We start from the raw sequence: 25157 nt of genomic DNA on the forward strand, positions 1-25157 counted from the left end.
GTACCTAGCAATGAAATAGTGGTATACATGAATGGAAGAGACATAATGGTTGGTCATAAAATATGATTAACCTGGTTGAAACAAAAGGCCTTAGTACCTCACAAGTGGTGAACTCATTAGCGGCTTATAGGGGTTCCACATGAGTGAAGAAATCATGTATAATGGTTGCTCATTACATACCCTATTTATTCTTTGGGTGCCTTTTTTTTTTTTTTGGAAGATTGTTTTTTCTATTAAGTTTAAGCAAGAAGAGAGAAAAGTATGATATAAGAATATGTCAATTATACTTAAAAAGAGTATTATTATTGGAAGTTGGTCTGTTGTACTAATCAAAAGAAACTTAACCCTTAATAGTAAAGTGAGTTTGGTGTGTATTCCATGTATGACCAAGCCATTTAACATTGCTTTCAAATCAAGACTTTTATGAAGCAGAACCTTTTGAGGGGCTATTTCTGTTCCCTCTCTCCTTTTTTATTATTACCATTATTGCTTCTGTAGCCCCAGTTTCACCACCACTTTTGGGACTTTGGATAGTATAATTAACCACGCTGGGCCTCAGTTTTCACATCTGTAACATGATAAGAAGGACACCAATGTTGCCTACCTCATAACTCAAAACATGACAATACTTGTGAAGGTTGGAAGCACTTTAAACTACCTTTACACACAATGTTCTATTATGGAGAACTCAGTACTGTGCCTTCTGTATAACGACAGTATGATAAATATTAACTGACTGAACAGAGCAATTGTGACAACAGGGCCAGACTTCTTATACAGAGACTGGTGGGGTAGGAATCTGACTTACCTTTCTTATGTGTATTTTGTAACTGTAAGTGCTGGGTGACAAAGATGGGAACCCTACAAATGCTTCCCTTATGTTTACCTCCATTAAAATATTTTGAGGATTAATATTTAGCTATATTTCACTAATGCTAGGGGTTTTTATTTGTACACAATAGCAAATGCTTCAAATTTTTAATTGAAAACTTTGTACCTTTTAAACTGGTTGTTAATAGGAATTGGTAATTTAGTAGATTTTAAATATACTGTAATATTTTAACAGACTTTAATATCTGCCAAAAATGTTCATATTTGAATAAAATTTTGTAAATCACTGTTAGACAATAATGTTGTTATCAGAATACTATTTACTCACATTTTCAAGTTCAATTTTTGGACTTTGTTAAAATAATCACAAGAATAATCTATGGTAGTTTATGATTCCAGAGCACAATTAATATACTAAGATCATTAAACTAGTCATCAATTTTCTTTTAATCCAATGAAATAGATTAATATAGCCTATCCATCTGATTAATTCAGATAAAAATATTTTAGTCTTTCTCAAGAACAAAATTTCAATCTGAACCATCCAGTTACCCCAAAACCTTCCTTTAAGTAGCCAACGTGTTGCATTGCTCCTTCACTTACCTTTTCAACAGATTTTTGACTGAATGACAGGTTCAGGAGAGTAGAAATAGTTGAATGGTCCTTATGCTGAAAGAGGTCACAGTCTCATAGGCATTGCTAATGGGAAATAAACAAAATTGCATCTATTTAATAAAGACAAAAAGACTTTGAAGATGAATTTTCAAAGTAACGACTCAAACTCAAAATATCTTCTTTGGGTCAGGTTGTTAGCTTAACTGTCCACACTGATGTTTCGAGTGGCTTCATTTAACACAGCCATTCGGTAAAGGCGACATAAGGTCAGGTTTGAGAGCACAGACCCTGGAGCCAGACATGTGGGTTTGAATCCCAGGTCTAACCTAATGCTTATGAACTTTGTGACCTTGATCTTCATCCTTAAACGCCTTGGGTCTGAGTTTCCTCGTCTGCAAAATGTGGATTATAAGACTACCCACCTCACGGGTTACAAGGTTTAACAGCAAAGCACTTAGAATAGCGCCTGGCAGAGTGTAAGTTATAGAAGTGTTAACTATTACCAGCGGAAATAGAATATTGATTTAAATAAACTATGATATGTATAATTATAACATGACGCATGGTAATTGTATATATCATATAGATATCTACACATCTATTTATACATATAGATGACAAGTGAAGCAATGTTGTAATACTAGTAAACTTAAAGGTTATGTCTTAGATGAGGAATATGCTGCTTACGTTGAGCTGGAAGAATAAATAAGACTTCCTCTTTTGTCTTTCTACCAAAAATTTAAACTCTAACCTTTTTTAATGGGTATGGGTCAAAGGGAAGTTGTGTTGACCTGGACTGGTATATTTTAGCAATCATTGTTGTCCTTCTTAAATACTGAGGATATGGGAAGGAAATATGTAAATCAAACAGAATATTTCTTAGCTGTAGACATGAATATTTTTAATAACTTGATTTCATAGGATTTATTATCTAGCACTACAACACTTAACATCTATTTATAGAGCTTAAACAATAAGTTCTACAGCTCTGGATCTAATTTAGGGCATATGAAAATTATAAATGTTTAAAAAAAAGTACCTCAAGGAAATAGAGCAGCTTCCCTTATTGAAATAAAACACTAAATCTCCCAAGATTTGAGCCAGGTAATGTTTTAATTTTAATGAAATTGGCCTTTGTCCTTGAGAGGGACAAAATAAACAGCTCAGCTAGCTCCTGAACCCTACTATATCCAGAAATTCTTAATCCATGCATAGGCTTTAGAAAAGGAAAGCAGCACCCCTGGCAGCTAATGGTGGTGGGAAGTGAGCAGTGCTCAGTGGGATTACACAAAGGCAAAAGGAAAACCTCAGGAGGAAAGCGTCAGGACTCTTCTCACTGGACAATCTCCTTCCTCGTTCATAAATATTAAAATCTTACTAAGCACTGTCTTCATAGAAAGTCTGTTCTTAGTAAACTTTTATTTTATTTTTAACTACATAGAATTCATAAAAGTATTATTTATTATATGTTCATGCCTTCTTGCAGTTTTTCAAAGTTGGTAATAATTCATATTCTCTATTGCTATACTCAACTGTAATTTTTCCTGCTATTTAATATTCCTTTGGGAGACTATATCATGCTTTAGTTGTCATTTTGTGGGGAGATATTTGTGTTGTTTCTAGTTTTATTTTGTATTTTTTTTTGCTCTTATACACAATTCTATAACAATAATGGAAACATAATATTGACTAAAAAGCAAGGTGTGTTAAGACTGGACGCTATCAGCTGAATGAAACTCAAAAACAAGAAAAACTTTATTATATCTTGTTTGAGGATATATGCACATATAAATAAAACTATTTTTTAAGTGAGAAAATGTTAAGCATAAAATTCATGATAGTGATAATGGCTGAGGATGAGATGGAGAGAAGCATACTGATTCAACAGCATTTGTAATATCCTTTAAAAAATGTATTTATAGTGGGTTCAAGAAGGTCCACTTGAAAAATCATGCTTTATAACAAGTAATATTTTGTATGTATAAAATGTTAAATATTTTCAAAATTAGAAAATACAATATTACATTTGTTCTTCAAGCCAGCTCTGTGAGGCAGGCTGAGTAGATGCAATTGCCCTTGTTTAGCAGATGAGGGAAATGAGATTAAAATAATTTACACAAGGCCCAATTGGTGGTTAATTTTGGAAATGAATTAGAAACTTTTTATTAATCAATCAATTGATTAATTCAATAAACATTTCCTCCATTACTCCTCCTCTGTGAGACAGACAGTACCATCCATCTAGTGACTCAACTACAATCCAGAGAGTCATTCATAATGCTTCCCTCTTTCTACTTCTACAACTAATTAGCTACCAATTCCTACTAATATCATCTCCTTAATAGACTTAAGTCAATTCCTTTCTCATTATTCCCATGGGCATGACCTTATGGATCAATCCATCTTCATTTTACCCTCAGATTGGGACAACCATCTTCTTACCTTGTCTCCTGATAATTACTGCTGTCTTATCTCAATCTAATCCATTGTCAAGGTGAAAACAAGAGTGCCCCTTTTAACATGTGACTCTGACTCCATTCCTAATACTTTTTAATGGCTCTGTATTCCCTCCAGGATGGAATCTGATGCTTCTCATTACGACATTGCAAAGCCTTCCACAGCCTGTCTCCTGCAGATTCATTTGTTACTGTTCCACCCATTCGTGCCACACTCTCTAACTACCTGCTGGTTTCTAGGATACAGACTCTTTTAAAGACTCTCAGAGGCCCTAGGAATAATTCCTTTCGGAGATTTATGTCTTATTGGACATGTTACAGTAAACCGACGTTCCATGTGAAAAATAGCTTACAAATAACAGTAAAGATGTGAGCAGAGCTGCAGTTGACTGGTTGACGTAATGCCACATTTTATAAAACTGAGTTAAATTTATTAATTCATTCAATAATTATTAGATGGCTAACACAGGCCAGTCTCTGTTGTAGGTACTGAAATTCTTTACGGAACAAAACAGGTTAAGTTCTTACTTTTGAGGAGTCTACATTTAAGTTTTTACTATATTTTAATATAGTTATTGGTTGTTTTGATTTAAAAATGCCTCCCCTTTTCTATTTAAGAACCAAAAAAAAAAAAAAAAGGTTTTCTTTACCTCAAACATTTTAGCCAATCTTTGAAATATCACAGACGCTTGACACTGTGCCTCTAGTGCTACATACTGGATAAACAGCGCAGTCAAGGCACTGCCATGGCTCCTGCCCTCAGACTTTATGCGTGCTGCTCCCTCTGCCTGCCACATTTTTCTACCCCATCCCCTATTCCCAGAAACCCAGCTGAGCTTATTCACTTGGCTAGCTCTTATGTGTCTTTCCAGAAGAAATTAAGACTTCTCTGTCTTTAGAAATCTTTCCTTATCTAGCCCACCAGCTTCACCCAAGTCTTGAGCAACTCCAATAAAACTGAATCATGTTAATTTCTTGTTCAAAATCTTCCATGGGTACCCATCATGCTCAGAATAAAGCCCTGAGTCCTTACCATTTTTTTTAATAAGATTTTATATAATCTGTCCATTGGCTCATTTTCCTAGTTTATTTCCTTCAGTCTTCTTGTTGCTCTCTTTGTTCTGGTTACACTGGCCCTTCTTGATGTTTTGACATATGCTAAATATGCTCCTGCCCCAGGACCTTTGCACTTGCTATTATCACAGCCTGAAATGCTCTTTTTCATATACTGGCATGATTTGCTTCCTTACTTCATTCTAACATCTGCTCAAAATTTGTCTCCTTGAAAAGTCTTTCCTAAACACTCTATCTAAAATAGAGTTTCCTGTTACTCTCTTTCTTCCTTCCAGGCTTTTTAATTTCTCCATTGCATTTATCATTATCCTGACTTTACGTTATATATTTGGTTGTTCACTGTCTGTTCCACTCACTATAACAGTGTGTTTTGTTCACTGCTAAATCCCAGGACCTACAAGTATGTCTTACATACAGTGCTCAATAAATACATTTTGAATGAATGAATGGCATGGTAAGCTGTAGTCTCTGCAGGTATTGAACCAGAGGGATGTGTATTCCTCTATGTTCTCTTCTGCCACATTAGTGACAATCTCTTGTTTATTTGTCTCTTTCCCCACTATACTGTCAATGCTAAAGGGCAGAAACCATATTATTCATTTCAGTGCTTTGGATACAGCAGGACTAAAGCAAGCTTAATAATATTTGCTCGTAGAAAATGCATTCAGTGGATTTTATCAATCTAGAACCTTTCATGAAATTGGCAGAAGGACATTTTGTAACTCTCCTGTAACAAATTCACTATCACAAGAGGTTGCATTCTGGTTGGGGTATCATATTTCTAAGGAAAAGATCTTTACTTTGCATATTTCAGAATCTATGTTTTCCTGCTCAGCCGTTGCTCACAGTTGTAAAATTTTAAAACAACTTTTACAGAAATTTAATGAACTAAAGATAAAAACAAAAATTAATTTTAGTTCATTTAGCATCTAGAACATGAGTATTGTCTCATTTTATGCACAGTTCATTGAAGGGAAAGAGAGAGGCAAGAAACCCTTCAGGATGAATTCTGGAAAATGGTGCCATATACTTCTAGGGCACATTCATTCATTCATACATTCATTCTTTTCTTCCTTTATTCAAACACGTTTTCAAGTGCCTATTTAGTAAAGATAGATCAAATAAATCATTTCTGGACCTCTGGAAATGTACTGTCTTCAGTTAATCCATAACTTGTATTTGTCCCCTGTGATGTTGCCATTTTCTGTCTTCTCTTCCTCTGAAAGATGGTAGCAAAGATGGTCTTAATGTCCCCCTCCACTCGACTAACTGATAGATTTCTGTCTCTAAGCCCCAGACTTCCCTTTTCTTAGAGCACTTACTTTAGCAACCTTGCAATTGTAAATTCTTTTTCTGCCACTTTGAGATGTAAATCTTGCCTCGCCAGTCTTACAGCTCAATAATGTTTTTCTCAAGGAACTGTGAGCAATCCCTTTAAAATGTACTCCTCAAGGAAGACTGAGCTCCTATCTCTCAGTCTCAGTGAGAGGTAGGAACCTTAATTTAATTAGAACCAATTAGCATACACAGATGGCCTAACACACTGACCAACTGCCGTACGTTCTCTAGCACCTACTCTCTTTAGGTCGCCTCAGTGCTTAAAAACTTGCCCAGCTTTCATTTCACCCGAGTTGAGTTCAGTCTCTCTCCCTTATTGCAATAGTCATAACCTTTGTTACAATAGTCTTGAATAAAGCCATCCTTGCCTGTTTAACTCTCTCCAGTGTGATTTTTCTTTGATAGCTTCTATCGTGTCTTTATTCTCTCTTAAGTTTCTGCTGCTCTGTGACATAGTAGGAACCAATTTATTTTCTTTAGTAAAGCATGTATCAAACCTGAGTCATGTATAAACCCCCTTTTTTTAAAAAGGCAAGAAAATAAGCTACTTGAAGACCTCCAAACCTATAAAAATGTCTTTTTTATTTAAAATGTATACCACAAAAGAGAACTTCTATATTGGTAATTTTTAAAGAGGCCATCATCAAAATGAAGACACAAATTCGAAACATTACTGTGAAAATTTTAACCCTAAAATTGTGTGCCCTGACCCCTTCCAAGCTTTCCAGAGATCCTGGGAAACCAGTTTGAGAAACTACGCTAGAGCCTTAACCAATTCTCTTCCTGGTGAGAGAACTATTTTTATGCAAAATACATGCTAATGGTCACCTTGAATTTTGTTTTAACTTCCTATTTTAAAGAAATCGTACTTTTAAGAGCCAAATAAACGGACCCACAGAGGGACCATTCTATTAAAGAATCCTGATCTTTAACATGTAAAGCTATAATTTAGAATTTCCTTTATTTATTTTATCTGCTCTCTGGTGTACATATTTAAAGCCCTATAATTTTGCCCTCTAAGTGCGCGGACTTGGCCATTGATGCAAACTGTCAATCAGCCTTCTGCTCCCCTTTTGGAAGGACTGTCAATATCAAATGGCCTGACGTGTGACAACTGGCAGATGACAGTCTGGGATTACTGCATATGCTGAAACGAATGATTTGCCCATACAGCACTGGCCCAAAGACTCAGTTTTAAAGTGGGAGCATTTACTTGAATCCTAGGGGAAAACTACTAATAAGTTGATTTTGCTTATGATACATTTTTAAAAACCTGTTTTTTTCCCAAAAAAGTGCCACCTCTGTCTTAATTAGTGATAACTTTTGTCAGTACTAGGCAGGGATTTTTTTTTAACTTATCCTTATATAATATATAGATAATGTACTTGAAAATGTGTTAGGATAAACCGTATAACATATCATAGGAAAGCATAAAACAAGTGATCAAAATCAAATTTCTAATAAACCCTTCCTCCCTCAGATTCATGTTCATTCCTGTACAAAATAAGTTACTCAGACATGTCCTGAACAAACCAACAGAGGTAGTTATTTAATATTTGCCAGTTGGTGTTAATGATTTATAATGTAAAAGAACTGAAGTATAACTTATACACTATTTACAGAAACCTGGACATAAGAGGGGGGGGAATGCAGAAGTATATCAGGCACCTAGGACTTTTTCTCAAAGAAATATCAGGAGCTATGAGAGGCATGCAGGTGGGGTAGAAGGAGAACTTGACCACGGAAAAGCAAAAGCAACTAAAATATAGATTCTGTTCAGGGTTGTAAATGCCAAGAATGCGGAGCTGAAGGAATTCCTGAAATACCAACTCTTGAAAGATTTGTGGATTTCAGATTGTTGATATTAAATCTAAATATGCTGGGATGAAATCGTTGGTGGATTTTTTTTTTTTAATGCAGCTTGGTCACACTATCCTGATGTGTGCATATAGCATGTGGTCCTTAAATATGGATTTACTAAAATACAAGAATCTTCTGTCCCTGATTCTGGAAAGTACACATGTGTTAGCTTTTCTACTCTGAAGAGAATGATAAAATCAGTGTCATTTAAGGCAGCAGTGGCTTTAATGAGGGTGAGTCATAGCACTCAGGGAGGCAAACCTATTTATTTTTATTACACAACACTTTAAACTGGGACCATTTTAAAAAGGCGAAATGACAAGGGCCAAGATTAGATGCATCCTCAGTAGACAGCTGGCATGCCCTGCCAGGAGGATGATTTAGAGGAGTGTAGCTGGTAAGAAATAGCCAACAATTGGGGGAGGGGGAAGTGGAGAAAAATAAACTCCCTGAAGAAAGTAAAAAAACAGGTCACAGTAATTTCCCTCAGGACTAAAATGTGTGACATGAGCTTTTGCATTAAGTCAGAAATTTCAGAGTAAGAGGAACTAGGAAAGAACCAAAACCATGGGGAATAATGTTGCTATTGTATTTGGGAGGGCTCAAATAAAAAGTTATTGAGTCCTTTCCAAACTAACCAGCTAAATGGTGTGCCATTTCTCAAAAAGAACTTGCTTCTAGGAAAGAGGAATTAGGCTTGTTTTCCTATTTCACATTCAATTATAGTAGTGAATTTATTAACTAATCAACTAAGGTGCATATGGTGAAAACAAATTTCCTTGTACTACAGCAAAAATGTATTTCAAGACTTATCAGGTGAGGCTAACTTATATTGGACACATGACGTCACTGAAGCAAAGTCACTGTTGGTCATTCTGGAAAGTTATAATACTGTTTCTAGCTTCTTCTAAAAACGACTGTCCTATCTACAATTAGCCTTTCCAAGAATGTCATTCTCCTGCATTTAAACTAAGAAATAGTTTAGGGTAGAAATTTGTATTTGTGTTCGAGGATCTTTCCTTAAACACATTTTACTTTTTTTCCAGAAATAATATAGAAATGATTGTCTAAGAAGCTTAAAATAAGTGAACAGCTCCCCAGGAATAAATGGTGTACAACTCTGAGATATGTGAATTCCAGAAGAGGCAAGGGTTTCATGCACGAAATAAACATAGAAAAGAATCAACAGCATCTTCTTGGTCCAAACTAGAACCTGTGGGGGAAGCTGGAGTTGCATTTTATAGCCGTGCACCCTTGGAAAGAGACTGGACTCTGCCAGGAGATCCTTAGGGATACAGGGGAACAAAGTGATAACTTGGTATTGTCAGGAACTAACATATTGTCTGGAACTCAATACATGTTTTTGAAATAATAAGGAATGACTTTTGATATGGCACTTACGAATAATTCTGCACACTACAAAAAAACTGCTACAGGTAAAGTTAGCTAAAAAGCCAAATAAAAATCTTCTAGTAGGTTGAAACTTGTATAGTTGTAATGTCTCAAAAAAGAATTTGGGAGAAGATTGAGAAAACAGATAGTGGAAATAATTTATAGTGATTTTTAAAAAATTAAAGCATAAGAGATGAGGACTTTATTATATGCTATGTGATGATTTTAATTCAAAACTACTTAAGGATAATTGTTACTTGGATGATATATAGTTTTCTTATATATAATATATATTTATGTATATCATATATTTTTTCTTAATAGCGAACAAAATGAATATAAATTTAAAAATTTAAGTAGAAGTGATACAATCATCCCTAACAAACTGATTTTCTGGTATATGAATGGTACAAGTCAATGACTATATCAAAAGACTAAGATGTTGAGAATACACAGCTATTTAATACATAAAGCAATGGATTTATAGCACAGAGGGCTGATTCAATTTTGAGGGGAGAGTTCCTCAAAAGGAACAAGTTCATGATCACTTTGCATGTGGAAAGATGGTTCTCAGGGCAGCCCGTCAATTAGTAAGGAGAAAAAAAGAAGAAGGTTATTGTGCATTAAAAATTCTTTAGTTTCCTGAGAGAAGAGTTTGGGGGGCTCAAAGTAAAGTAAACAAAGAAGAAGAAAGAAGAGTAAAGAGGAAGACAAGAAAAGAGGACTTAGGGAGAGTGTCCAAGTGATGGGAAATGGCTAAGGGACATGAAAGAACAAAGGTCTGATCTTGAGCTAGAAATTGTTTATTATGCAATCCTGAAAAAATAAACCTCATGTTTGACTTCAGACCTTCAGAGTTTGGTACAGACATTGCCTTTCATATCACAATTTAAAATATTTTACATACACTATGGTAAGATGTGCTTCAGACTATCAACTATATTTTTAACATATATTTGATGCTCTTTTAGAAATTTTATTATGGAAAATTTCAGTAACATAAAAAGTAGAGATTAATACAATGAAGTTATCACTTAACTTAAATAATAATCAACTATGGTCAATTTCGTTTTATAAATATCACCTCATCCTTTGCCCAGGCTTATTTTGAAGCAAATGCCAAACATCACATCATTTTATCCATAAATATTTCAGTGTCTTTCTTCAAAATATAAGGACTTAGTTAAAAAAAAAAACCCACAATATCACTATCACACATAAATTTATACCAATAATTTATTTTCATAATCATTTAGTTAGTGTTCAAATTTTCCTGATTGTCTTGTGTTTTTAACTGTTTTTCGAATTGAAATCCAAATAAGGTTCAAATTTTGCAACTGACTGATGTATATCTTAAATTTCTTAAAAAAGATTTCATTTTTATCTCTTGCTCTTTTTTTCCCTGTAAGTTATGAAGGTAAGTTTTTTTGTCCTTTAGAGTCTAAATTTTGTATCACTAGTAGATAATAACAAAATTTTGAATTTTGCCAGTCTATTAGGTAAGAAACTACCTCAATGGATTTTAATTTATCTTACGTGTGATATGAAGCTTCTTTTCATGTATTTGAGAGCCACATGCATTTATTTCTTTTCCTGTGATCTTGCAAGTCATATCTCTTGTCCATTATTCTATTGTATCACTAATTGTTTTCTTCTCTATTTTTAGAAGCCATTTATATATTAAGGATACTCATTCTTTATGATACAAATTGCACATATTTTTGACTAGTTTGTCATTTGTCTTTTGACTCTGCTGCGATGGTTGCGTGTGTGTTTGTGTGGTCTTAGTATACCAAATAAAATTTTATTTTTATGTAGTCAAATTTATCAATTTTTTTTTTTTTTGCGTCTAGAGTTTGAGTTACCGTTAGAAATATTTTTCACCTCTCGCAGGTTTTAGAGGAATTCATCCAAGTCACAATGTTTTGCTGGTAGGACTCTGAAAAGTAAGTAATTGCTTTGGTGGAATAATATGATATAAAATAAGAATGCCATGTATAATAAGTGAGACAGAGTAGAGATAGAGAACTTGGGGAGGCTGAAAATTAAAAGGTAACATTTAAGTCCACAGAGAATCTCCTTATCTATAGGGGCAATGAAGTTTCTTTTCCAGCAAGGGGAATAAAATCACTTTTACCTGAGAGTCACAGCAAAGACTTTTTCTGAAATAGTGAAGGCCTGGGGCTTGGGTATGACCAGGGAGTGGGCAATTGGGTTTACATACAGCCATGTGCAGTATAATTATTCATAGCACTTTTCCATGGCCTAACTATATCACCTCAGAGGTGAAGTGACAGGTAAACAATTTAACCTGTACCTGAATATCGGCGTGTTGAAAAGGAAGAAGTATCTGATAAGTGAAAAGCCTTTTCAAAAAACATAATAAAAGCATTCATGTTATAACTTGAGATGTAAATTTGACTATTTTAAAATCAGTATTAGGCCCGGTAACTCTGTGGATGTTAATCCCATGATGACTGACTTGACTTTCTTGTGGTTCCAGTCTATTTCACTGCCAGATCTGTGAGTAAGAAACTATGCTGCTTGAGTGGTCTTAAGTGTATTCATTAATAATATAGGCAAAATGGCTTTTAGAGTTTTCCTTGGATTGACACACACACTGGCACACATACTCCACAACTTAGTACCAAGCATACCTGTAATCATACTGTTTATGATGAACAGAAAGCAAAATAGTCTGAGCTTCACATTTTCATTTCAAAGTAGTGTATCTTCTCATTGATGCACATGGGACACAACACATCTTATCCACATAAGATACAGCAAACTGTGGTGATTCAAAACAGAACCCAACACAAAATTTTCCCTGAAAAAATTGTGAAGGGATAGCTATGATCTCAACTAGTCCCATATAACTTCCTTTCTTTCCCTTTGGTCTCTTAACTAAAAGGCATGCTAACTCTTGAAAATAGAAGGTTTTGAACGATTCCAACTATAACTGGTTAATGCCCACTGTGCCGGAGTCTGCATATTGAAACGCATATGGCTCAAATCTCTCTTCTCCTAAAGCCAAGTTGATTTTTCCTCTGGGTTTTTCCTTTTTTTCATTTCAGCTTTACTGAGGTATAGCTAACAAACAGAATTGTAAGATACTTAAGGTATACATTGTGGTGATTTGATATATGTACACATTGCGAAGGGATTTCCCCCATCTAGTTAATTAACACATCAATCACCTCACATATTTACTTCTTTTTTTTGGTTAGAATATTTAAGCTTTACTCTTTAAGCAAACGTCAGTGATACAGTACAGTGTTATCAACTATATTTCTTTATTTGTTGAATGAATTTGATAAGTTGATACTATCTACCTTGCAGGATCTTTGTGAGTATGAAGTGAGCCTGTCTGTATAAAGTTCCTATCACTTGCTGGCTATATAATAGCTGTTCAATAAACACGAGTTCTCTCTCCCTAACACCCTTTTCTGTAATGTATACACACAACCTAATGATACAGAATGAGACATGTATTTGCCTTGAGATTCTAGGGGAGAATACCTTTTCCTTGGGTAAGGTCATTGTATGTCAAATGCTGTCCCAGGAACTGGAGCTGCATCTCTTAACCTTTTCCAGTTTATAAAAAATCTCCTTGGATTGCCAAAATGAACAGAGATATTTACTGGCTCTTATGAAGCATGAGTTATCAGGTTAATTTAAGAACTCAAGTGTTTCAGAGGACATTTGTCATTTGGATTAGAAACATCTCTACTAAACAGCAGAATTTACCATAGCATTACCTGGCTTTATAATTAGACACTACTAGGAGTGGTGGGGGGAAATTTACAAGGTAACAGTAAAAACAATAGTGTGGGTTTCTCTTCCAATGGATGCAAAAATTAATGTTCCTTTCAAAGGTGAAGGAAACTCTGGTTGATTCTGCATTACAATCCCTGCTTGTAAGGAGACAAAATACAAATGCCCACCACCCACTTTGCCTTTCAGAGTCATTCATCAGTTATGAAAATCGGGTATGGGTTGATCTGGAGATTTCCTGGACAATATCTATAAGGAACTTTTTAAAGAAATAAATTAAAAAGTTAGACATGTATATTTAATTTAAGAAAATATTTATTTAGAGACACTTATTAGTACCTATTTAAAAATGATGGAATTAATTACAAACGAATCCCTTCTCATTAAATTAGATTTTGAAGGACCTTCACTTGAAGTCCTCTTGTTAACAGTTAGGCAGTAGTCTTCATTTTAGCTATTTCGTTGATCACCTTGGAATTAACCCCTCAAATTAGTCTGGATCAGTGTAGATTTACATTATAAACTACAAAATTTGGTCTACAGGTCTGACAGACGTGGCAAAAGAAATTAACACTTCAAAACACCACCAATTTAGTGACCTACTTTTAGGGAAGATTAACCTATAGTGAGGATGTGAAACTAAATTAAATTCCAGTTAAATACAAATATTTTTCTTCACATACTGAGTCATCTGATTCAGACCCCGCAGGGTGCAGTGTTACTTTGCTTGGCGAACTGCATAATTATTTATAGATTTTCTCAACATTAAGCTTACCCCTTATCTAACTTTACACAGGCAGTCTAGTTAGTGACTCTTAGAGAGATACCCTGCTGCATAAAATGGTCCCACATGGTAGGTCAGGGCCCAGCTGCCCCTTTTTCCATTCTTTGTTGATGGTTTGAAAATATCAGGACAATGACTGCATGCCACATTGGTTTTATAATTCCTAATCTAATGTCTCTAGAGGGGACTCTAATTCCATATAACGTATATAAAACAAAGAGATAAATGTTACTTATTATTGAGAATGGAGGTTCAAGGACCTATTGTGAAGCTTTGTACTTATTGATGGAATTCTAAAACTAGGCTATAAAGAAGTCAGTTCTTGATGAAGCATTAATGTTAAATAACAAGCCTTCAGAAGGCTAAAATACTTAACACTCAAAGACATATCCATTTGAAGCATTTTAAGAATACGAATGGAATGAAAATTGTATTTCTCATAAGGTACAATATTAGTTCTACAGTGAAACTCAGTGTTAATTGAGTGAAATCTTTAAGCTCTTAAAAGTAACAGTTTGTATGTATGTGTGTTTTAGAGAATAATTTTTGACTTAAAGGATGCATACAGTTGGGGAGGGTATAGCTCAAGTGGTAGAGCATATGCTTAGCATGCACGAGGTCCTGGGTTCAATCAGAGGTACCTTCTCTAAAAATAAGTAAACAAATAAACCTAATTACCCCCCGCCAAACCCCAACCCTCCCAAATTAGAGGATGCATACAGTTGACTCTAGGCCAACTTGACATGTTTAAGAATAGAGGAAGAGAAAAATTTCATAGAAACATACTGGGGAAAATATTTTCTTACTGTTTAATGTGGAAATAAATAAGAAAATAATAATGTTATCTAAAGGAAGGCCTCCTGGAGCCAGACAGAATCAGATAAAGTACAGATTAGACTGTCCATTCTCTTGAAGGCCATAACACTACCCTGAAGATAGCCTTAAGAAAACTCCTTAGGATAAATGGCATGCACAATAACTGAGGGACAGATACCAGAATGTCAATGAATTAATTTGCAATTAGAACAAGAGCAATCAGATAGAACTAGAGTACTCTATTGGCTTGACTAGCATATTCTGTCTCTATAGACAAGCAGCATAGAGAAATGAAATCATAATCAGACAGGTGCTATTTAAGAGTAGAACCTGAATAAAAGGAGTTAAACAATATAATTATGGAATTGCCTCATTCTAAGGTGGCTTAACACACCTCTCCCGCAACATAAAACGGTTTGCCAATAGCGCTAGAAATCAGTAAAGTCCACCAATTATCATCAGCTCCATCCAACTCCACTGGAGGGACAGACATGCCATATGGACTGCAAATACCTCATGGCTGAGGGCCAAGTCTTTCTCTACCTAACAGAGTGTTTGAATGGGCACTGCCAACAGTTGCTTCTATGACTGTTTTCACTTTTATGCTGACCAATTGCTTTTCTGATAGACGTAGTCCTTTTGAATGTGTGTGCAAGTGTGTGTGTGTGCATGCATGTGTGTATAATTGGATTAGAGTCAAACCCAAATGTATGGCCTATGGCCATCCTATTTCTTTCCAGTGATTGCTTATGTCTTCTCTGATCCATTACTTGTTGCTTTTATAATTTACTTCTCCATTGGACAAGTTCATTTTACTCATTTCCAAGTTCCTTGGGGGCCATCTTTGTGTAACCTCATACTTATTAAGAAATATTATACACTTTTTCTCACCAAAAAATAAATAAATGGCTCTGACACAACAATTTTGACAACTAATAAAACTGTTCTACCTCTTCAGGTAATGAAGTCTTTTTAGTAGTGTTAAGCAAATTTCCATTCAATGGTTACAGTGATTTAGCATAATGAATCATTTGAATTATCTGTGGTGGTTAACTATCTGTTGAATGGTTTATAGCACTTGAGCACTGCCCATATGAACCCTATATTAATCATCATGTGAGCTGACTTACAGCATCAGGGAAAGCGAATTTGAGACTGGTTCCCAAGGTTAGGCTCCATATGACTACCACTTAGTCCTTGTCTTGGTTTGGATACTATGACATAAGCATTATGACATTATTATGAAAGCAAAAAAAATATTGTACATTGAGAAGTGGAGTTTTAACCAATAAAAATACACTATCCCATTTAATTTTTCACAAACTGTGCTCCTGGGATTTATTTGAAAGTATCACTGGATGATGCTGAGTAAGACTACATGAGTGAGGGCTCGGGTGCTGTACTTTGAATTACTTCCTGATGTTTGCTTTAAAAAGAGTAACTCCACTTTCTAAATTCTATTAAAAAATCAATATGGTTTCTAACAACAGTACTCTAATTTGAAAATTTCTCAAGACATTAGTCAACCTTTTTGCTAATAACTGATTCCTTATGGGCAATATCAGCAATTTAGATGCTACCTCATTGAAACCACAATGCTGGCTGGCAACAGAGTGCTTTCTAGTATCCTAGAAAGAGCCCTAGACTAGGAGTTAACAGATCTAGATTTTAATCCTGACTAACTGTGTGATTTCAAATTATTTAATCCCCATTTATTTGCCTTTGTTGTGGATTGGATTGGTTTGTGTCCCCTCAAAAATACACATGTTGAAGTCCTAAGCCCCAGGACCTCAGAATATAACCTTACTGGATATATTCAGAGGTAGTCAAGTTTAAAATGAGGTTGTTAGGGTGGGCCCTAATTTGTATGACTGCTGAATCTGTAAGAAGCAGAAATTTGAATACAGACAATCATTCAGGGAAAACACTATGTGAAAACAAAATCCAACATCTGCAAGTCCAGGACAGAGGCCTCAATCATATCTTCAGAGCCCTCAGAAGAAACAGACCCTGCCAACAACTTGATTCCAGACCGCTAGCCTCCAGAACTTTGAGATAATAAGTTTCTGCTGTTTAAGCCACTCAGTTTGTATTCCTCTGTTACAGCAGCCCTAGCAAACTAATACAGACTCTTAGGCCAAAATTTCTTCTATAATATCCCTCCTGACACTTATTATTTCTCTTTCATGTTAATGAAATTATTCTTTTACCCCTGTGCTTTGCAATCATATTTCTGAAATACAGATCTGATCTTGCCAATGTCCTGCTTAAAGTGTTCAATGGAACACCTACAGAGTAAATAAAATTCACACCTCCACATGTGGCCTGCAGGGCCTTCCTGTCTGCTCCAAAGCCACCTTTTCAGGTAGCCCCTCTACCCCAAATGCCAGTATTGTCTATTTCCTCCCTGGACAATTCTGCCTTTTTGTTGTTGTTGTTGTTTAGGAGATTGAGACCAAGTGCAAAGGAATTGAGGGAACAGGACCCTGGACAGTGTTGGGGCAACCTAAAAAAGAAAGTAGATGGGAAATGGAAAGAAGAAAGGAAAAAATGGTGAATTCATATAGTTTCTGTGTAAAAATTTGTTGACTAATGTTTTCAAAGAAATGAATTTGAATGTGTATATATTCAGATTTTTTATTTTGTTTCGTGTTGCCAAATTTTTTCCAGACTTCCAGTGGCATGAATGGCTGCTTTGTGAAACATTTTTAAAGTTAAAATTGGAGTCTTTTATATATGGAAGCAGGTATCTTAACGAAAGCTTTCTATATATCCAGGAAAGACTAGTTGGCTTTGCTCAGTGTTGACACAGAACACCGTCTAAACCTCTTCTCCATCATGCATTACAGGAGGCAAATATAGTTTCTTACCTCACAAGATTGTCAGCTATTTGAGGTCAAGGACCACATCTTAAATAATTCTTTCAATTCACTATATATAGCACAGTCTTGACACTTGGTACATAGCAAAACAAAACGAAACTAAAAAACAAAGTGTATTTGAGTTTGGGCTTGGTTTAGGTCTTTATTTCTTCTCTTGAAATTCGCATTTGTTCTCCTCCAGAAATATTTTGGTCAAAGTGTGAAACAACATAAAGCTATCAATTTATACCATTTTAGTAACAATATAAATAATATTTTTGAGAAACAAAAGTTACAATATGGTATTGTCGTATACCAGCTGGACACTTCAGAATTGCTTGGAGCAATCAAAGACTATCTTTAAATATAGAAATCCTTGCTACTGCTCACCTGTGGGAATGCCCACAGGAGAGGCAGCCCAATTGCAAGTCAACCTCTGGCTTTTGGGCTCATAATTGTATATATTTCTTGACTGCTCAAATGGAAATTGAATTATGAGGAGTTTGATACTGAGGGAAAAACCCTCCAAACTTTAGCAGCTTAATTGGTAGCTTTAAAAAAAATATAGTAAAGGGTTTTAAACTACTATTCCAAATTCTATGAAATTGAGCCATTTTAGTGCTTCTAGACCCTATTATTTTAAGTTTTAATATTTTTTCCTGAAGTAAGTGTGGAAGATTAAGGTAACATAATTTGGCTCCTGGGTCAGCCTTGGCATCCTTCACTTTGCCCAGATGTATATGATTACATTTTCTATTATGCAAGCCACGGGGACATATGGTATTTTCATCAAAAAGTGATGAAAGAAAACATCTTTAGGAAAGTTGAAAATATTGCCTAACTTAGGAAACAAGGTTCTGAGACTGGGGCTTTTTTTTCTGCGTGGCTACCTGGCAGTCTAAGTGTTGTATGTGTGTGTAGAGTGTTGAGGGGTAGGGCATAGTTGGCGGAACAAGCATGCAAACAAATAAACCAAAAATAGCAACTCAAAAAATGTGGTCAATTTCTAGATTGTTCGTGATTGAGTGATACGTGTAGAAACTGATAAATTTTATTTCTGAAAAACTTTGACAAATGGTAAAGATACCTGCTAAAAAGTGAAACGACTCATATTCCAGTGTTTCTGGACTTAACTATTGATTAACTGGAAAAGTAGGCTGAAGACTATGCAGCTGTTCTGCCATTGGCACTTTGACTGAACAAAAGTTAGGCTTAAATTCCCTACTTTACTTATTATATTAGGAATATAACATGATAATTACTAGCAGATTCCACAGTGAGGTTTGAGTTCAGCCTTGACGTCCCCGTAAGCACTTTGTGAGCTAAGCACCCGGCGATAAACTTTGGTCATATGAAGAGTCACTATGTCCTCACAAAATGTTTGCTCTCCTTTTGGGGATTTTATTGTACACTGGATTTAGCATTCATATTCACATTCTAAAGACTATAAAGCATAGGATTTTGGTAATCAAACATCTAAATAATTAAGTGAGTGGGGGACAGTATTAAGACTATTTTCACCACACATTCTTCTTCTTTTGTTTTTTTTCATGATCCCTCTGCAGCTAGAAGTGTTGTTTTTGTTTTGTTTTGTTTTTTTCCCAGAAAGTGAAATGCAGCTAAAAGTTATGTTAATGTAGCATCCATTTCACAATATTGTCTGATCATATTTTCTAGGAAGTAGCCTTCTTTGAGAACACGTTTTAAAGAATTGATGCTAAAGCTGTTCTTCAAGGTACAGGTACCATTAAGACATTAAATAGGAAATTTATCTTGACATGAAAGTATTCAAGAAATAAAGGATTTCTGCTTTGATATCAAATGTTTTCCTATGAAGATGATAGTCATTAGGTACAAGAATGTGGCTGAAGAAGTATTCATCTTGGCAATTATAATCATGCTCTTATGTTAGCTACAAACACCAAGCACATTATCATTTGCATTTATTTATTAAAATAATCTAATTTAAAAATCTATTTCCAGTACTTTGTTATGCAGGAGCCATTTCTAAATAGAGCACGGGTCTTTCAAATGGAAATACTTTTCTCATGTGCAGACCACTCTGTTCTATTGCTCCTGAAATGATAATGTAATTATAAACCTAGGCCAATATAAATATTAGAATGTGCATCAAAGTACTTATTTCAGATGGATGTGTTCTCATAAATATTTTTCATCCTTCCCTTTAAATATTTTTTTCTTCCCTAAGAAGCCAAATGCTAGAAAATCAATAACTTTGGGTAGAAAACATATAAATAATGTTCCAGGAGATGTAGCAAGGGTAAAAAATCTTTTGGGAAAAATGCAGATTTAAAGATAATTACCAAATAATAAAGATGATAATAATAATAATAAGGAAAATAATGTTCAAGAGTAAACGTAAGAGGCATAAGGGAATTTAGTAGCAACAGAATTACACTCAAAAAACAAGTCATTCTCTGTGTTAATTATGTATTTGTCTTTAGGGTACTGAAGTTCAGTGACAGTTCCTTCGTTAGTACTTTTGCCATATGCTCATGATCCTGCACTCTGAATCTATATGTTTGAGCTAATTTCTTATTGATAGCAACTAATCCTTATAAGCACACATAGGTCCTCTGCACTAGTCTTACTAATTAACCCATAGAAACAGTGCATCTGTTTTGATCTAATCATAATTTTTAAACCACTGGTTCATGAATACAGCTCACTTTTCTATTCAAATAACCTTTTTTTTTTTATCAAGGATAAAGTCCTTGGTGACATTCCTTTTGAACAGCTTCATCCAAGGCACAAAATATGAAGTCGTATAAAATACAGAAGTTTAATAAGATCTACTCTTTATATGAAAGTGGTTTGCTTTAAGGAGGAAGAGTTAAGGATTTGAGACTAACATTAAAGCAATAAATTTCAAAGTACAATGATTGTCTTAGCATAAAGAAATGGAAATTTGGTATTTTTCTGGTACGTTTGACAAATAGGCAGAAATACTTGCAAATTTCACTTTTTTAAAATGTGTACACAACAACTGGTTTTAGAATGTATTTGAAATTGTCCTTTTTACCTCACTTTACTCACTGGTTAAAATATTATCCTAGAGGCAATTTCACAAGATGTGTTTTCAGAATGTAGTTATAGTACAGAAACTTGATTTCTTGAGGAACATTTTGCAAGCCCCATGAAAGCAAAATTGTCTTTAATAAATATTAAATTAAATATTTATATATTAAATATTTATAAAATTTAGTATATATTAATTAAATTTAGGTATAATTAATTTAATTATCAAATATTTAATATATTAAATTATATCTTACATGAAATTTTCAAAGCAAATAGGTCATTAATAAATCTAAAAGCCATTTTTAACACTTATTATCCTCACCTCTTTATAACGTTTGCTTTAATTTACCAGCTCCTTCTATGTGCAATACTGGCTTCCATGACATCGGAACCCTTCTTGTCACTGTCTATCACTCCCTCTTTTGGGAAACAGTGTACACAATTCAACACCTCATTTCCTCTGACAGCTCTTCTCATTCTGTCTCCATTACCCTGGCAGCCTCTTCTCCTCTTCCTTCTCTGACCTGTTTGTGTCCTAAGGGTGCACACCTCGCCCTCTTTCCTTTCGCACAACGCAGTCTCCCTTAGTAATTGCATCGCTCATATTACCAGCCATAAACTGGCAACTGCCAACTCATGTTTTATCTATAGTAGAGGACAGCAAACTTTCTGAAAAGGGCAGATAGTAGACAATTTAGGCTTTGCAGGCCATTCGGTCTCTGGCACAACAACTCAACCCTGCTGTTGTAGCACAAAAGCAGCCATCGGCAACGTGAACGAGGAGCACGGCCATGTTTCAATAAAACATTCGCGTTTGAATTTCATGCAGATTTCACATGTGATGACAGTTCTGGACTGAACTGTGTCCCCTATCCCCAAATTCGTATGTGGAAGTCCTAACTCTTAGTACCTCAGAATCTGGCTTTATTTGGAAATAGAATCTTCAAAGAGGTAATTAAAATGAGGCCATTATGACTGGTGCCCTTATAAGAAGAGGCAATTTGGACAGAATGATACAGAAGGAAGACCACGTGAGAACACGGGGAGAAGACAGCCATCTACAAGGCCAGGAGAGATGCCTCAGGAGAAAAGAGCCTTGCCAACAGCTTGTGGACAGTTCAGACGTCCAGTCTCCAGAACGGTGAGAAAGTAAGTTTCTGTTGTTTAAGACACCCAGCCTGTGGTACTTTGTTATGACAGTCCTAGAAAACTAACACAACTTATTATTCTCATTTTGATTTTCTTCAACTGTTTAAATTAGGCAGAACTACTTTCAGCTCACAGCATGTACAAAAGCCTACTGGGCCAGAACGGGTCTGCAGGCCCTAGTTTGCTGACCTCTGATCTAGAGTTCTTCAAGATTCATTTTCTATAGTGGATGATTACGTCTTCACTTCCTCAGATTCCTCAGTCTCAATCTGTCCTAAGGAATTTGACCTAATTTGGCTTCTACTCTCTCCTCCTTTGTGTTCCCTACCTTGTTGAGAACCATCATCTACTTCGTCACCCGAATCTTAAACCTAGTAGTTATGCTAGATTCCTCATTTCTTTAATTTCCCACATCTATATGGGACAAAATCTTACTTATGGTCCTTAATATTTCTCTGTCTACTGGATGTCTTCTATCACTTAGTCTCCTGTAACACAGTGCAAATATTTCTTGATCTTTAGTTTTACTGTCCACATTGCTGCCAGAGAGACTGTCTAAAATTTAAATATAATTACATTGTTCTTCTGATGAAAACCTTTTAAAGCTTCTCTGTTACCTAAAACCTAAGCTTCTGAACATGATATGCATTGTTTTCCATGAGGTCTTTCTTCATCAGATTCATTCCTTGATGGCCTCCTCTTTTGGCAACAGTTCACATGAAATACCATATCTAGGAAGGGGTTACCCACCTTCCTGCCTTTATTTATGCTGTTCTCTTTGCAATACTTCACTTCTCCCTCACCTGATGGACATTTGCTCCTTGATGATGGGAACTATTTGTCATCTTTAGCTTTTAGACAACACTTCACAAAAGGCAGGCTCTTCATAAATACATTTATTAATGAACTGTGATCGAAAGAGCTGTGTGAGTGATACATGTTATTATCGCTCACACAGCTCTTTTGATCACAGTTCATATATATATACACACACACACATAGTTGCACATACATATATATGTGATGCTAGCAGGTGTGTAAGTGTATGTGTTTATGTTAATAAATGTATGCACACAAAGTCTCTGCTTTCTGGCCTAACCAGCAGTGGCGTAACAGGTGCGACAACTTTTAGAGTTGGACTGAAGGACAACTAGACTCCACAGAGTTTGGGTCCAGGACCCCACCAGTTCCGGATGTATCTGGAAGCATCAGGGAAAGCACCCCTGTCCATCTCCTGCTCACTCCCTCCTCTAAAGCCCATTCCAGGCATGCACTGTCTTCTGTTTCCAATTACCCAAGTCCTACACGACCTTCAAGGCTCCATTCAGAGTTGTATTCCTTCAGGGATCCAAAAGCCTGTTTCCCCTTTTCCAAAATTTACTGACTATTCCTTTTTTTCTTGTAACAATTAATATTCACTGTTTAGTACTAGCTTTTAAAATTTTCTTCTGATTTGGAAGCTTGTCTTCCTTTGCCTTATAAAGTACTTTGTTAAATGGTCATCTCAGCACATAGCCCTGTCCCAAGCCCCATGTAGGCAATAGGTAATTGAAAGACCCAGGGCAGAAAGAGTCCTTTGTTTGGTCTGCTTTTACAGTTCTGAGACTCTACCCTGTATTGCATACGTGAATTTTAACATTTGAGGGGTCACTGAACTATTTAAGAATCTAGAAGATAGTGTCCCTCTTCTCAGAAAAACCATAAATGTACACAAACACACACACACACCACCTACACACACAGTTTTGCATGTAATTTTAAGAATTTATCAACTCCAACTGACCAGACTGCAAATTCCTTTACCTACAGAAAATATGTTGTGTTTTTTAAATACTTAGCACAGTATCTAGCTGCTCAATAAATCTTGTCTGAAATAAACAGAATTGAACTCTAGTCTTTACTAGACTACATTTCCTATATTTGTATTCCATGCAGCACTTAGCACAGTGTCTTGGCCAAAATAGTAATTTAATAAATATTTGTTGAATCAAATTGAATTCTGCTTTTTTTGTATCTCAAAGAAACACCAATTACAGTGATGTAAGTAGATGGGGCTAAATAAATATTTAGAATGACTCTTTCAACACTTAATCTCATTGTTTTAACATTCTACAGACTTGAATCCACTAATTTAAGTATAGTAGTGTTAATAGATACACTCTTTTAATCTTTTTTTCATGAAGTGTTTAAATTTTAAAGCATTTAAGTATAAAGAAACAAAGTAGAATTCATCTGTCCTTTTATAAATGTCACTACGTTCTATTTTGAGCATAATGTGAATAAAGGACCAGGTCTGAGAATTCTGAAATAAAGCATTTCTACCAGTGAAGGGAAAGAATGAGGCACCTTTTTCTTCCACAATCAACCCAAATGTCTCACCACTTAAAACAGATTCTCTTCTGCTTGAGTAGCAATCCTGTTCTTAGCAGTTTTTGGAATAATGAACAACCCTTTTCATAATGACAGAAGTTTGAGCCTTAAAAATAAAATAAATAATTAAAAAGGAGAAGGGAGAGCTGACTGATTGGAATGACACCAAATTTTTATTTTCAATGGCACGTGTAGCTGCTAGAAGTGACACAATTTGTGTCAGTCTAGGAACTCGAGGTAACCAAACATGAGTTGTAACTGACCAAATTAAAGTCAGAAGAATTGTAATTAGTTCATTAAATAAATGATGTGGAGAATTTACCAACTTAGCAGCAAGGTACAAAACAACAGACCATCTACTGAGTGGAAAACAAGATGAAAAGGGATAAAACGAGAATAAAAATCTAACTTTCTCTTCAAAGAAAGCAAAGAAAAGACAAAGGAAAGAAACATTAAAAAAAAGAAGATTCAATTAGCAAGGAAGGGAGAAAGGAGAGAAATCCAAGCGGGATTCTCTGGGAAAGAAAAGAACGTGATGAGAGTTTAGATCATAATCTATAAATAGCCTTTTATTTTATAAATCCTTCATGCGATGCACAGATTACACGGTGAGCCTCCCGTGTCCTTAATACGTACAGTCTCACAGCACATCCCTTTTAAGGCAATAGTAAGCACAAAGAACTAGGTCTGGAAAATGACTTAGGCGTCTCTCTTTCAAAAACCAAGAAGAAAATTGATGAGGAGAGAATCTGGGAACGTAGCACAAATTGTCAGGAGGGCACAAGAGGGATAAGC

At 35.3% G+C, this 25157-nt stretch overlaps 1 protein-coding gene across 1 annotated transcript in view; it reads right to left on the reverse strand.

The window, feature by feature from the left end:
- The window catches only part of FOXP2 (forkhead box P2), a 1129496-nt gene that overhangs the window by 649327 nt on the left and 455012 nt on the right, over positions 1-25157 (reverse strand). Inside the window, exon 9 of the mRNA XM_074367186.1 lies at positions 1435-1530. The gene's annotated coding sequence lies outside the window, so the exon portion shown is untranslated. The remainder of the gene's footprint in view (positions 1-1434; positions 1531-25157) is intronic.

Source organism: Camelus bactrianus, chromosome 7, assembly GCF_048773025.1.
Source record: "Camelus bactrianus isolate YW-2024 breed Bactrian camel chromosome 7, ASM4877302v1, whole genome shotgun sequence".
In the NCBI taxonomy this organism is placed as follows: Eukaryota; Metazoa; Chordata; class Mammalia; order Artiodactyla; family Camelidae; genus Camelus; species Camelus bactrianus.